At 42.0% G+C, this 12885-nt stretch overlaps 1 protein-coding gene across 1 annotated transcript in view; it reads left to right on the top strand.

Annotated features, from left to right (window-relative positions):
• The first annotated feature begins 2238 nt into the window (after positions 1–2238).
• The window catches only part of LOC142560879 (cytochrome P450 3A4-like), a 95372-nt gene continuing 84725 nt past the window's right edge, over positions 2239–12885 (top strand). Inside the window, exon 1 of the mRNA XM_075673290.1 lies at positions 2239–2397. The gene's annotated coding sequence lies outside the window, so the exon portion shown is untranslated. The remainder of the gene's footprint in view (positions 2398–12885) is intronic.

The raw sequence follows: 12885 nt of genomic DNA on the forward strand, positions 1-12885 counted from the left end.
GCTAACGACTCATCATCACCATGTGCCGCAACATCTGGTGTTCCCGAAGGTTCCATTTTGGTTTCTTTACGCCCTTTATTTATGTTAATGACCTTCCGATTGGAAATAACTCTTCCCTTAAGCTTTTTTCTGGTGACTGTGTTCTTTTTCGTGCAATACATGATCCTGACGATAGTTGCGCCCTTCAGTGTAATCTTAACAACGTATTTGTCGGTGTCAGTGATGGTGTATGATTTTTAATCCGTCTAAATGTAAAGTTATGTCCATCTCACGCCAGTCTAATCCGTTCAAAACGTTCGATTACAAGATTAATGGAATTTCACTAGAGAGTGTACTATCTTATAAATATCTTGGTGTTCACATTGCTAACAACCTATCCTGACGTATGCATATCCAATATGTGACTAACAATGTCAACCGCGCTCTTGGCTACGTGCGCAGAAACTTCTCTCAGGCACCATCCCATTTGAAGTTAATTTTGTGTCAAACACTAATACGGCCTAAGCTAGAATATGCATCATCCATATGGGACCCCGTACAACTAACTTCAATCGAGACTATAGAATCTGTTCAGATTCGCTTAGCTCGCTTCATCCTTTCGAATTATTCTCGCACAGCTAGCGTTTGTTTAATGAACTGAAAACTTGGTCTGATGTTGCAGTTCGTAGAAAAACTGCATACATTAGTCTTTTCCACATCATTTTTTCATAACCAAACACTAAAACAGGAATTTTTTTCTTCAATCCCATCATATATATAATAACTTGTTGATCATCCGTATATAATGTTGCCATTCCTAGCTGCAAAACAAATGTGCTTTTTAAGTCTTTCTTACCTAAGACTAGCGCAGAGTGGAACCACCTTCCTCCTCTTATTGCCTGCATTGAAGACACACCATCGTTCAACACAGCCATCCACAAGCTTATGATTTTTGCTTTCTGCTTGTACTTTATTTGTTTGTTTTGTTTATCCACCCACCCCCTCTGTAACGCCCCTGTTGGCCCTGAGGGTATTGTAAAAAATAAATAAATAAATAAATAAATAAAATAACTAAATAAATAAATTGAAGCCGGCGGTATTCATTACATATTGAATCTCGGAGTAAGTAAAGGCTACACGTGTATCCGAAACTTTTAAAGGGAGGCCTAGATCCTCGATTTATTAAACCACACAGATCAGATTAAATCAGTTCATTACGTCTGGTTTCTCTGCATCCTTGCAATGCCTGACAGCATCACATCTGAGGACGTTATCTAAAAAATTAGCGGCCGAGTTCGTTGGCCATCTATTCTGCACGTACGACTTTCATAGTATTCTACCCACTAGGTTCTCCTGTTGCTACCGTATTCATTGCTGCGAATTATTTTCCGCGTTTAGCGGTTTCCAGTAGGTCAGCCGATTTCAGTAGGATTCCTCAACCTACGTACACATATTTTATTTTCTGCGGATGAACTGAGTAAATGTTGCGAATAGGTTAATTCCTTCAGGCGCTTCTCCAGAAAGGCAAAATTCGACCACAGCTCATTGTGGAGCTGTCCCTATATGAAGAAGACCAATGCTCTAATATCTTGATATAAAAGTCAAATAATTTCATTAGCTTACATATTGAGTACCTATTGATATGCTTCCAAATATCACATAATTTATTGGCTAACTAGAAATGGAAGGCTCGCAGTTTTCTATTTCTTTTGAAGAGGAAGTGGGGTATTCATGGATAGCGGAAAATTTTAGTTTTTGTGAAGGAACTGTTTGCTCGATTATGCTTCTTACTCCAATCAAGGTCGCCGCGCCACAGAAATAATGGCAAACCTGCTCTGAAGGGGCTAGGTGAGATAACGAATGCTTTTTCCACAGCTCCGTAAAACCTTTACATTTTCAGCAATACGAACTGAGTGATGATATTATAGTGTCCAGAATGGTAGCCACTGCATAGAATTTAATTTGCGCCATAATATGCGCGGATTTAACGAATTAACGTCTATTACCTTTCTTTTTAATTTGTGATTTTAGGTGGCTACGCGTACCACTTCTTTTTCTAAACAGCACTTCTTCAAGGCAACCCCGTCGCGGTGTAAGGCCAGGCTCGAAGGCACGCCGATACGCTGTGCGGCACGCAGGCCGCGCCGACGCCGCCACGAACGGAGGCCACCGAATCGCTGAGCCCCGCGCGCCATCACCAAGGACGTCCGTGTTAGCCTCAAGGCGCGTGTGTGTAAAGGCACACAGAAGGTAGAGGCCTTCGACAGGCTGCAGGGGCCGCTGTGCGGACAGGGGGCACGCGTAGCTGTTTCCGCGATATACAAGGAAACGACGACGACCCTTTACGTGTGCTGTTGTGCCTGCAGCCGCTGCTCACGCGGCAGGGTGAAAGATGTTGACCAACTTCTGGCATCGTGGGTGAGTACAATCGTGACTACTTTTCATTCATGCGAAATTCAAGAACAATGAGCACGCGCCCGACGTTACAGCTTTACAGCGGCGACACTGCCGCAACAGCTGCTGCGATGGATGTTGCTGCTGCTGTCGCAGCTGCGGCAGCATTCGTCGAAGCTGCTCCATATTTCAGAACCATCTTTGAATGCTGTCAGTTCAGTTGTCAATGGAGAATTAAAAGATACGCCATGCAATTTTGTCATGTATACAATGACTTGTATTCACCGACATTTACCAACCATGGGGCGTAAGGATTACGTAAAAGGTAAGCAAGTTATGACACAAGTCCAGGTCAGGCTCGGCCCTAGAAGCTCCGGGAGTGGTTCGGGCGCGCGCTTGAGTCGGTCCCGTAACAGAACTTAAATGTCTGTAAAACAGCTGGCTCTAAAAGTTGCAACCCTTAAAGAATCTCGGTTCAGTGACGGCCTATTCGCCGAAGAAAACCAGCGCAGGCAGGTCCCGTAAAGGCAACGGTGTACAGTCCACCAAATACCTTTAGCCCTTCCCTCAGTTTCTGGGGAATTGGTACCACTAGCCACTCACGCTCGCCTACGCCCCAAGTTTGATGAGTTAGTATTTGTAGGGTATTTCAGGCACTTTCTGGGGCCAACTATTTATGTACGTTTGCATCTATGTACATTTGTACCTAACTTATTTCAGGTCTACTTGCGTCACTGGATAGTCCGTGGTCAAATGGGTAGCGCCCCTGGCTGCTATCCTGAGGAAACATAGTTAGAAATCGCACATTGGCGTGCGCTTGGATACACGACTCACACACAACTCCTTTCGACGGTGGGAATACGTTGCCTGGCTATAATGGTTCCATGCGAAATGCACTATCGTCGACCGTCATCGTGAAACGGGTTCTTCCAAACATTTTTTTATTAATCTTCGTGACACGTAAACTCTGGTGGGCGTATTTCTTGCGTTATTAAAGCCTCAAATTATCTGAGGCGAGCATCGCGCTCAGTCGAAAGACAGACGACGAGACGTTCCAGTGAAGGTGATGACATGAGTGACAGCGACTCTGTTGGACAACATGGGGAAGCACATTAGCCAGGCAGTGAACCAGGGTGTAACTTCAAGTGGGGCGAGGCGTCACAAAGTCGGAATAAAGCGACGGCGAGTTCGCATTGCGATGGCGTTGAAGATATTGGACACGTGCCTGCATAATACAAGGCTCGTAGAAAAAAAGTGCCAGATGTACTCGTTGTATAGAAGCCACGACTGCAAGCAGTGAAAGAAATTGCAGTGAATCTGATTTCAGTTTTTGAGAGCAGAAGGCATGCTTATAGCAGAGTGGTTGTGCAGTCATTTGTTTCAGCGCGAATAGGTTTAGACTTCTGGCAGCAGTTAATTCTGTCTCACCTCGCGTTACCTTGCCTGTTATCGTTAAATTGCAAGAATATAAATAAACTAAATTTTTAATACTTTCCTAGAGCAATAAAATAATTATTTTGACAGCAGCAAATAAATTCTCGCATGTACCTCCACATATTATGTTGCGTGCAAAGGCATTGTGCAACTCGATGTTGGGTTCCATTTACTTCTTCATCCTTTCTTCAAGCGAGATGAATAAAGGGCGGCATATTGTCGCATATTTAATCAGACATAATTAAATTCTGACTTTAGTGTTCTTAGATAAATACTTCAAACCATCGCAGACGCTGCAGAATTTTGTACACTTTCTGAAGTGGATGTATTAAATTAAACAGAATGCACGGAAATACAATCTATCAAAGCATTTTTTTTCTTTTGAATGATATTTTGAAACGCTACTGTTGAAACGCTGAAACAGTGTTGCTCTTACGGAAACTTCGCTCTTTCTTAACATACAAGATCGCGAAATCTTTCATGAAGGTTCACATGTTAACATACACCGATGCGTTTGCACTGCGTCTCGAGGTCCGGGCGTACTACTTGCGGTTTCAAATGATATTCCTTAATCGAGCATATCAGTTAGCACTTACGCCGAAATCATCTGGGCATCAGTAAAAATTGACCATCGCAAACTCATTTTAGGAGTGTGCTATAGACCTTTTCTTCCTTTTCCTGTTTTTAAATGAACTGCATGCCGTCCTTAATACGATTTGCACTCTGTTTCTGTTACGACGGTTGACGGGTGGAGGCAACGCCCCTCCCGTAGTGAACGAGACAGTTGTTCCAGCCGAAGAACGCCGGGTTTATTCACGCTCGGAAATATAAAGAAAAGGTAAGGGGAGAGGGAAGGTGTGACAGAGTGCACACATGCGCACTGAAGGAAATAGCTTGCTCATCATGTTCGTGGGTTACCGCAGTTTCGTACATGACCCGTCATACTTTTAGGGGATTTAAACTTCCCTAATATAATATGGAATACGAACCCTCCAACTTTAACTCCGTACTGAACCGAATCACAAGAATTTTTCGATATGTGTTCTGCCTTTTCGTTAACCCAAATTGTTTCCGAGCCAACCAGACTGTCCTCTACTGCACCACACACGTTTCACTTAATTCTTATAACTACCCCTGATCTTCTCTCTGACGTTACTTGCTATCCTGGAATTAGTGACCACTTACTGCTTACTTTCACATTGAAACAGCCGCGGCAAAACGCTCGAAACAACGCAAAACCATTCTTGTCTACAACAGAGCAAATTTTGACGGAATAAATACTGAACTTCATGCATTCATAGATGTCTTCTTGCATAGCTTCGACAATACCTCAGTACAACCTAATTGGGACACATTCGAAACTAAAGCACACGAACTAATCAAAAAATACATTCCAAAGCGAGTCATCACCACTGATTTGCAGGCACCGTGGTATAACCTCCATTTAAAATGGCTATCCGATAAGCAATAACGTCTTTATCACGCAGCCAGGCTCTCACCTTCTAATTTACGTTGGGATGCGTACAAGACTGCATCTGACTCTTATCTTGCAGCTATCAGAAATGCCAGAGAAAACTTTTTATCTACTGTGCTTTCGTCGATGCTTGCCTCTAACGTAAAGAAATTTTGGCACACCATTAACTCTCCGCCTCGCGCCACCGTAACCGTACATGATTCTTCTGACGAACTCGTACCCAACAATCTTTGTGCGACTCTTCTTAATCAAACATTTGTACACAGTTTTTCCTCTGCTTCTTCAAATGAATTATCCTCGACACAAGCGTTCAATCATACAGGTATGCCTTCAATACGAATCAATGTATCTGGTGTCGCTAAGCTTATCGGAGGGTTAAATAACTCGTCATCTCCAGACTTCGACGGTACCACCACCAAATTCTTGAAAAACACTAGTGCGTACTCGTACACTACATTAACAAAAATATTCCAACAATCTTTGGACACGGGTGCGCTCCCTCAAAAATGAAGAATAGGGAAGGTAATTCCAACCTTTAAATCAGGCAATAAAAACTTCCTTTGTAATTATTATCCTATTTATTTCTCTCACCAACAACTGATGCAAAATATTAGAACACGTAATGTGCAGTAACTTGGTTAACTTCTGGAATCAAACTCATTATTTGGCGCGGCTCAACACGGCTTTCGCAAAACATATTCACGTGAAACGCAACTTATATGTTTCACTCACACATTGCACCAAATCTTAGATCGATCATCTCATGCCCATCGCATATTGTTAGACTTTTCAAGAGTGTTTGAAAGGGTCTCACATAGATTACTGCTTCATAAACTAAATCAACTAAATTTAGACGCTACTTTGTTAAGATGTATTGAATTTTTTCTTACATATCGTTCCCAGTTTGTTGTCGCGAATCAGTGCTGCTCTGCTTTTAGCCACGTGTTTTCAGGCGTTCCGCTGGGAAACGTTCTTGGACAACTTTTTTCTTATCTATATCAGTGACTTCGATTCTCAGTTTAAATCTAAGGTTCGTTTATTTGCTGACGACTGTGTTATTTTTTGCGAAATATGAACTGTTAATGACACTACCCTCACAGTCCGATCTTGATGCTGTTGCTACCTGGTCCAAAGCATCGTTAATGGACTTAGCAGTAGCAAACGTAAAACAATGCATATTTCTTGCACAAAGGCCTCCACATCTCCTTTTTATCTTAACAATGTTCAATTCGAATCAGTCACCCCGTACAAATACGTTGGCGTTCACATTAACACTAACTTAACCTGGAAACTTCACACGGAACATATAATTAGCAACGCAAGCCGCATGTTAGGTTACTTCCGTCGTAACTTCCTTAGAGCGCCATCGTCACCTAAACTATCGCTGTACAAAATACTAATATGTTGCAAGCTAGAATACGCATGCACGATATGGGATCCAAGTCAGGATAAACTTGTAACGGCACGAGAACTGGTTCAAGATAAGTCCGTTAGGTTTATTCTGTGTAACTACAATCGAACCGCTAGAGTAATTGCCATCTAATCCAAGTCTAATCTTGCCCTCCCATCCCTGTCTGCGCGCCGCCAAATTCCCCGACTAACTCTTTTTCATAAGTAGTATTATCGTGCTGTCCTGCGCGACCAATCTATCTATAGGCCGCATTACCGATCCCATCGCATCGACCACAGCAACAAAGTTGGAATTGAGATTTGCAACACTAAGCATTTCTTTCGCTCTTTTTGGCCCAGGACTTTCGCGATTGGAATCACCTTCCTTGTAATTCTGTATCTGTCAGTGATAACCAACACTTCCGAGTTTTTCTAGCTAACAGTGTATAAACAGGGTCCTTGTAATGTTCGTTTTTCATGTTATCGTGCTAATATTTTATGTATTTTTTTCTAATGATATAGCTAACGATGTATTATGAGCGAATATTGTATTTTTCTTTTACGCTTTGCTTGTATATTAACACCACACCTCTCTGTAATGCCTTTGGCCCTGAGCGTATCATGAATAAATAAATAAATGACATGGCCTATAGCTTCATATTAATCACCTTTGCCCCCCACCCCTCTTTCTGGCAGTACGCGGGTTCCCTGGGTATTAGCCCAAATTAGGAAGTGTGACATTCTAATTCGAAGAAGAAAAAGAAAAACCATAAATTGTCCGTTTAGCCAGAAGGCGAAGCACTGAAAGCGATAGCAAGGCTTAGCTTTCCACAAGAGGCGGCTCAGAACATTGGCGCGCAGAGGAGCGTCCCAATGGCGCTGCAAGCGTTGTGTAATACAACCGACGGAAGATCGTCGGTGTCGGTTGATGTCCTACATAAGAATTTATGCAAATTTGCCCTCACGTTCACCACGGCGGCAAGTGCAAACAGCTACTTCATCATGGACGCTACTGAGTGCGCGCACAGCGGCCACATTCATACAGCGGAAGCCACAACGCGACTTGAGCGGAGTGTGACGTTGCGTCCACTGGTCGCTCCTGAAGCAGAATGCGCTTCCCTTCCCTGGAGGTCTTCTACTCATACGTCGTCGCTAGCGGGACAGCACGACAACGCCGACGCCAATGGTGACGCCACTAAATGTGCCTCGAGCGTCTCTAGAATTGCCGTCGCAACAAAGAGATGCTAGGCTTATTGTGCTTAACAGCCCATAGGCTAAAGCAACAGAAGTAGAGACAGACCAGGAATTCACTCATAATATGAAACATGTTAAAGGAGTCTAATGCTGGCCTAGCCGGTATTTTGACATGAGAACCATCCTGAAATATAGCGCAACGGGATGGCACAACAGAAAGGAAGATGAGCCCAGGCTAAGTAGTTAGCTAAGTAGCTAGAAAAGCTGCAGGAGAGAGGCGGTGGCGCAAAATTAGACTTGTGTCCCAGGGGACTTTTTCACGGTTGCTGGAGGAACTGCTTGTCATCTTGACTTAAGCTGTCAACTACTGTGGCCTCGGCATCTTTCTTGAGGGTCGTGGCCATGTCCAAGAAACCTTGTTTGCACAGGCTGCATAAAAAAGGATAATTTTCTTAGCTAAGTCTTTCTCTTAAAAGAACCCGTTTAACTTGTATTCATAGCCTAGCGACATAAAATTGCCGTGTGACTGGCCACTCAAGGAACTTTACGTGTATTCGCGAGCTTATTTCTTGGAAAGACACATTTACGTAGGACACAATGAGCAACAGAAAGCTGTATCAGGAGGCTTTCATGTTGTCCTACAATTTTCTCATTGGCACTTTTCACCAATTATTTGAGAAATTTATTGATTAAGAGTAATTATGTAATTAGGCAGAATGCAACAAAATAATCTGAGTATCTCCGAGCAATGAAAACATTACTTTGGTTTTGAGTAGCTACATAGCATTTACATATTTCTAAATCTTGGTGCATGATAGTTGGGACACCCCGAGTAGATGAAACAAATATTATAATTTTCATGATCATGTCATGCGTGGTATTGGTGGCTATGGCTGCTTCAAGTAATTCTATCAATAAGGTGGAATCAGTTTTAAAGTTAGATTGTTTGCAGCAAGGGCGTGCAATTTAGAAAATCAAGCGAAACGGTTAAACTGTGTTCACTATTCAGATGTGTAACTAAGAAGCTGTAGAAAAATAAAATAGCTCAAAACACCTAATAAAGATTGCAAATGTTGAAAATCGTAACTGAACAAGAAACCACCCTTTGAAAATGCAGCAAAAAGCTGCCAGCTTATGCAGAGTACGCCCTTTCTATCAGAACCAAGTGAAGAAGTTGTTACAGGAATGTTTGGGCACCATATGAACGTAATAATCAAGAACTTTCAGCACTATATTAACACCCCTAAATGAATTGGGCTTTCAAGATGCTTCATTTGAAATCGTGAACAACTTGTTCTGGCGTTGAATGTGTTGAGCTCATTCGGTATTCTCAAAAGCCTCCTCTAAGAAAGCAAGCTCGCAGCCACAACTTCTCTAAAGGCGACATCAGCTTGAGCCTCAACATAAGGTTGGTCTCCAAATAAAGTAGACAATGCATGACAAACATCATGAACACTCTTGCATGTTAACCATGTCAACCTTACTGATGAAGCCATGAAATTATGTGATGCAGACACATGATATATTTAAGCAGGTTTCGTGAAGTGTTTCATGTTCCAAGGCTTTTTCTCCAGTTGTGAAAGCTGTCTCCACTACACAAATAAGCGATGGGAATAACAAAGAACTTCAACATGCTAACAATACGTTAGCCATTTGCAAGCAACCAGCAGACTTTCTTGATCCTAGCTTGCCTCGTGCAAATCTACTATTCCACAGTACTTGCTTTCCCAGTACCAACCACATTAAAATGCAATGTGTTCAGAACCCTTGCCCTCGGTTTTTCTGCTTTGGAAGCATGTTATCACGCGTTCGTTGGTGTTAAGAAAGGGGACGCAGAAGACTTTACACCACTGGTCTCTAATATATGTTTCGCTGGGCGCCGCTAGCCGCGCTGGATGCAAGTTAACCAATTGAAGATGTGTCACGCAGCAGCTTGTCCTGGAAGCAGGGCGTATAGAGCACTAACTATTGCTTGTGAACAGAAAATATTGCTGCTATAAAAAAATTCTTTGTTGTTTTCCACACTTTAGGAGATGTTGTCTCTAGATGTATGGTAAGCACATTTACGATAATCTAAACCCATATACGAAAGTGTTTCCTCACCTAAAGTGCTTTCTCATTTATAAGTGTTTCTAGTGCCACCCCTTATGTTAGCGACGCTGTGGACGCTGCAATAGAAAAATTCTGGACATCTTCTCGAAACATTGCTCTGGCCTGCTTTGGTAGTTCACGGCACAACAGGTGGGAACTTTAGGGGGAAAATGTCACACACCAGTGCAAAGGAAGTGCTGCTGCAAAGGGAGCTTGATGTGGTATTCACCCTTTGTAGTGGAGATCAGTAGTGGGGACCCTTTTTTACTGGTTTTTCCTTTCTGGTCGGAACTGGGGCAACAGCCCACACCTTACTTTTCTGAACCTGCAACACGTGCAGAGAGAGCCACATCACTGTGCATTGACTCTATGGGTCTATTTTTCTGAGCGAATGGCTGACAGATTCTATCAAATTATTGAAAAAATCAGTTGGCACATTTTTACTACTGTGGCTAGACAGGCTAGTTACTAGACGTGTGAAACAAGTTACCAGCCATCTGACAGAATGCAGCAATATAAGCATACACTGAAAAGCTGCACTACAAATTAAATCTGGAACACTGTATGATTACACAGTATGGTTACTGTGTGGTCTAGCTCTGTGTCAAGTGAAAGTTAATTGTGAAGTGTTTATGGCGTGTTTCTACTTACTCTGAGTCATAAAAGTGTACAATCAATGTTACAAGTTTACACATTATTGGCTTTTATTTGCGTATGTGATTCGTTTCCTACTTACACATGCCATAATCCCACTGTACTAAAAAAATATCAAAAAGAAATGCCGTGATAATCTCCAGCATTTGCTAAGGGCAGGAGCAATGGCTAATAACACGTGGTTGAAGCTAAATAAATATACAGTTTTCCCACACCTTAATTGCTCAGCAAGTAAGAAAGAAGTATGCTGTGCACGTCTGCATGACCAATGCAATGTCTACTTGAGACTGCAGTGAGGCGGCTGCTTGGTATTGTTCGGCAGTTCGGCTTTGGTTTTCTGCTATACAGAATTGTTATGGTACTGGTAGCTTACTTTGCGACAAAATGGAACTTGGAGCACTCGTCATCTGCACATAAATAATGAGACCGCAAATATAACACAAGAAGAGGGCTATGTAATACTTAGAAAAGAGCTTATATATTATGATTATAATGTGATGTGATGCCACAGTTAAACAGTACGCAACACATAGAAGTGAAAGGCGCTTTCATACCACCAAGATTATTGAACAGGCAGTACTTCAGAAATGCCCGCTACACAGTCAAACAAGGAAACGCCGTGTTACATTGTGTGTGTTTGAACACGTATTCACACGCGGTAGCGATTCGAGTATTGCTGCCCAGTTGTTTAGTCACGCGCAGTTTAATGTGCCAGAAAAATTAAAGACAGAAAACTGCATTATAGTCTTGTCGCGAACAAAAATATAACGTGAAGTGCATTCTGAGGCCACAAACTATTGAAAAAAGCATCTTGCGTTACATTCATGCAAATTTGTAAGCTGCGTGACATCTTTCACGCCATAAATTTTCAAATTGCACCAGTGTGCAGGGTTTCATACGCAAAGTCAAATACATTTAATGCAAATATCACACCGTGATGGTACGCAATAAAGTGACTTCTCATAATATAAAAGGCGTTGCCTTAATGTTACAACAAAAGATGACATTATTCAATCACAGCCTTGTAAATATTAGCATGCAGGAGCACCACTTGGTTAAATAATAGCGCTGTAATGTCTATGCATGCAAGTATTACCTATGCAGTTTTGCCATTGTCTAAAAAGAAATAAATTTTCACATGTAAGTCTGCCTCATACAAGATTAGAACAAAAGCATAGCTTTTCCATAGTCACCCATATAGGAACACCTCATTCGAAGTTGACAGGAAATATACCTCTGTTTATGCCAGCTTCCCACAACGCTGAACCTTGCTGCATGCTTTACAAAGAAATTGTAGTGGTATATCATCTCACTCTAAAGCTATTCGGGTCTGCAGCATTGTAGAACACATCTACAAATATCCTAATTCAGGTGTAACAGCTTAATTGATTTGCTCGCAGAAATTACGAAGAGCAAATTAAAATTACTTCTCCTTATTTAGCATTTTTGCCTGCTAGACCACTATCGAATGACATAAATACATTAACATACTAACTCAGAAAACCTAATTTGGCTTATAGATTACAATCGTCGCATACTGCCACAGATGCGCTCTGTCGTGTGTGTTGCAATAATGAAGGGGTGCTTGTCCACCAGTACTCCAACGTCGCTAACAGTGATAACCTACACAGCTATGTAGATGGTCATGATTCAGGTAGCAAAAAGCTGAGAAATAAATTCCCTCCCTTTGAGTGCAGCAATACTACGATAACTTGAAATAGATGGACCCAAATCAGGTAGCAGACCTCTTCTGAGCTCCAGCAGGGCAACAGCAACTAGTCTTTCAGTAAAGTAAGATCATCGATCAGTAATCGTAAGTTCCGTTTTTCCTGCTAAGTATGAATAGAATCTGATTTCCATGCATATCTACTCCCCGCTTTAGTAATACTAATGAATTATTCGTAAAATACAGTCTATGATGATTGCATTCGCTTCACTTGTACGTCCATTTTTTTTTTCAACAGATACAATATTTACAGCTTGCTTACTGCCGCGAATTCCTTGACTGCCCAGGCATCATACGAAGCAACACGTCTTGCTGCCCCGCAAGCAGCTGCCCCAAGAAAACAAAGCAGCCAGAGCGAATAACTTTTTTGGTCACTACAATAAGAACGTTCATGATAGCAAAAAAGTAACGATCACACGTAGGGAGCCACTGCTGTTATCTCGAACGTTTAGTTCCATATTCTAACAGAAGTTCTTGCCGTATCGAATACAGTATGCTCTCAAGCTGGTACAAGCGTCAATACACGTGCGCAACTCAATGCAGTTTTATT

Source organism: Dermacentor variabilis, chromosome 10 (assembly GCF_050947875.1).
Source record: "Dermacentor variabilis isolate Ectoservices chromosome 10, ASM5094787v1, whole genome shotgun sequence".
Taxonomy (NCBI): Eukaryota; Metazoa; Arthropoda; class Arachnida; order Ixodida; family Ixodidae; genus Dermacentor; species Dermacentor variabilis.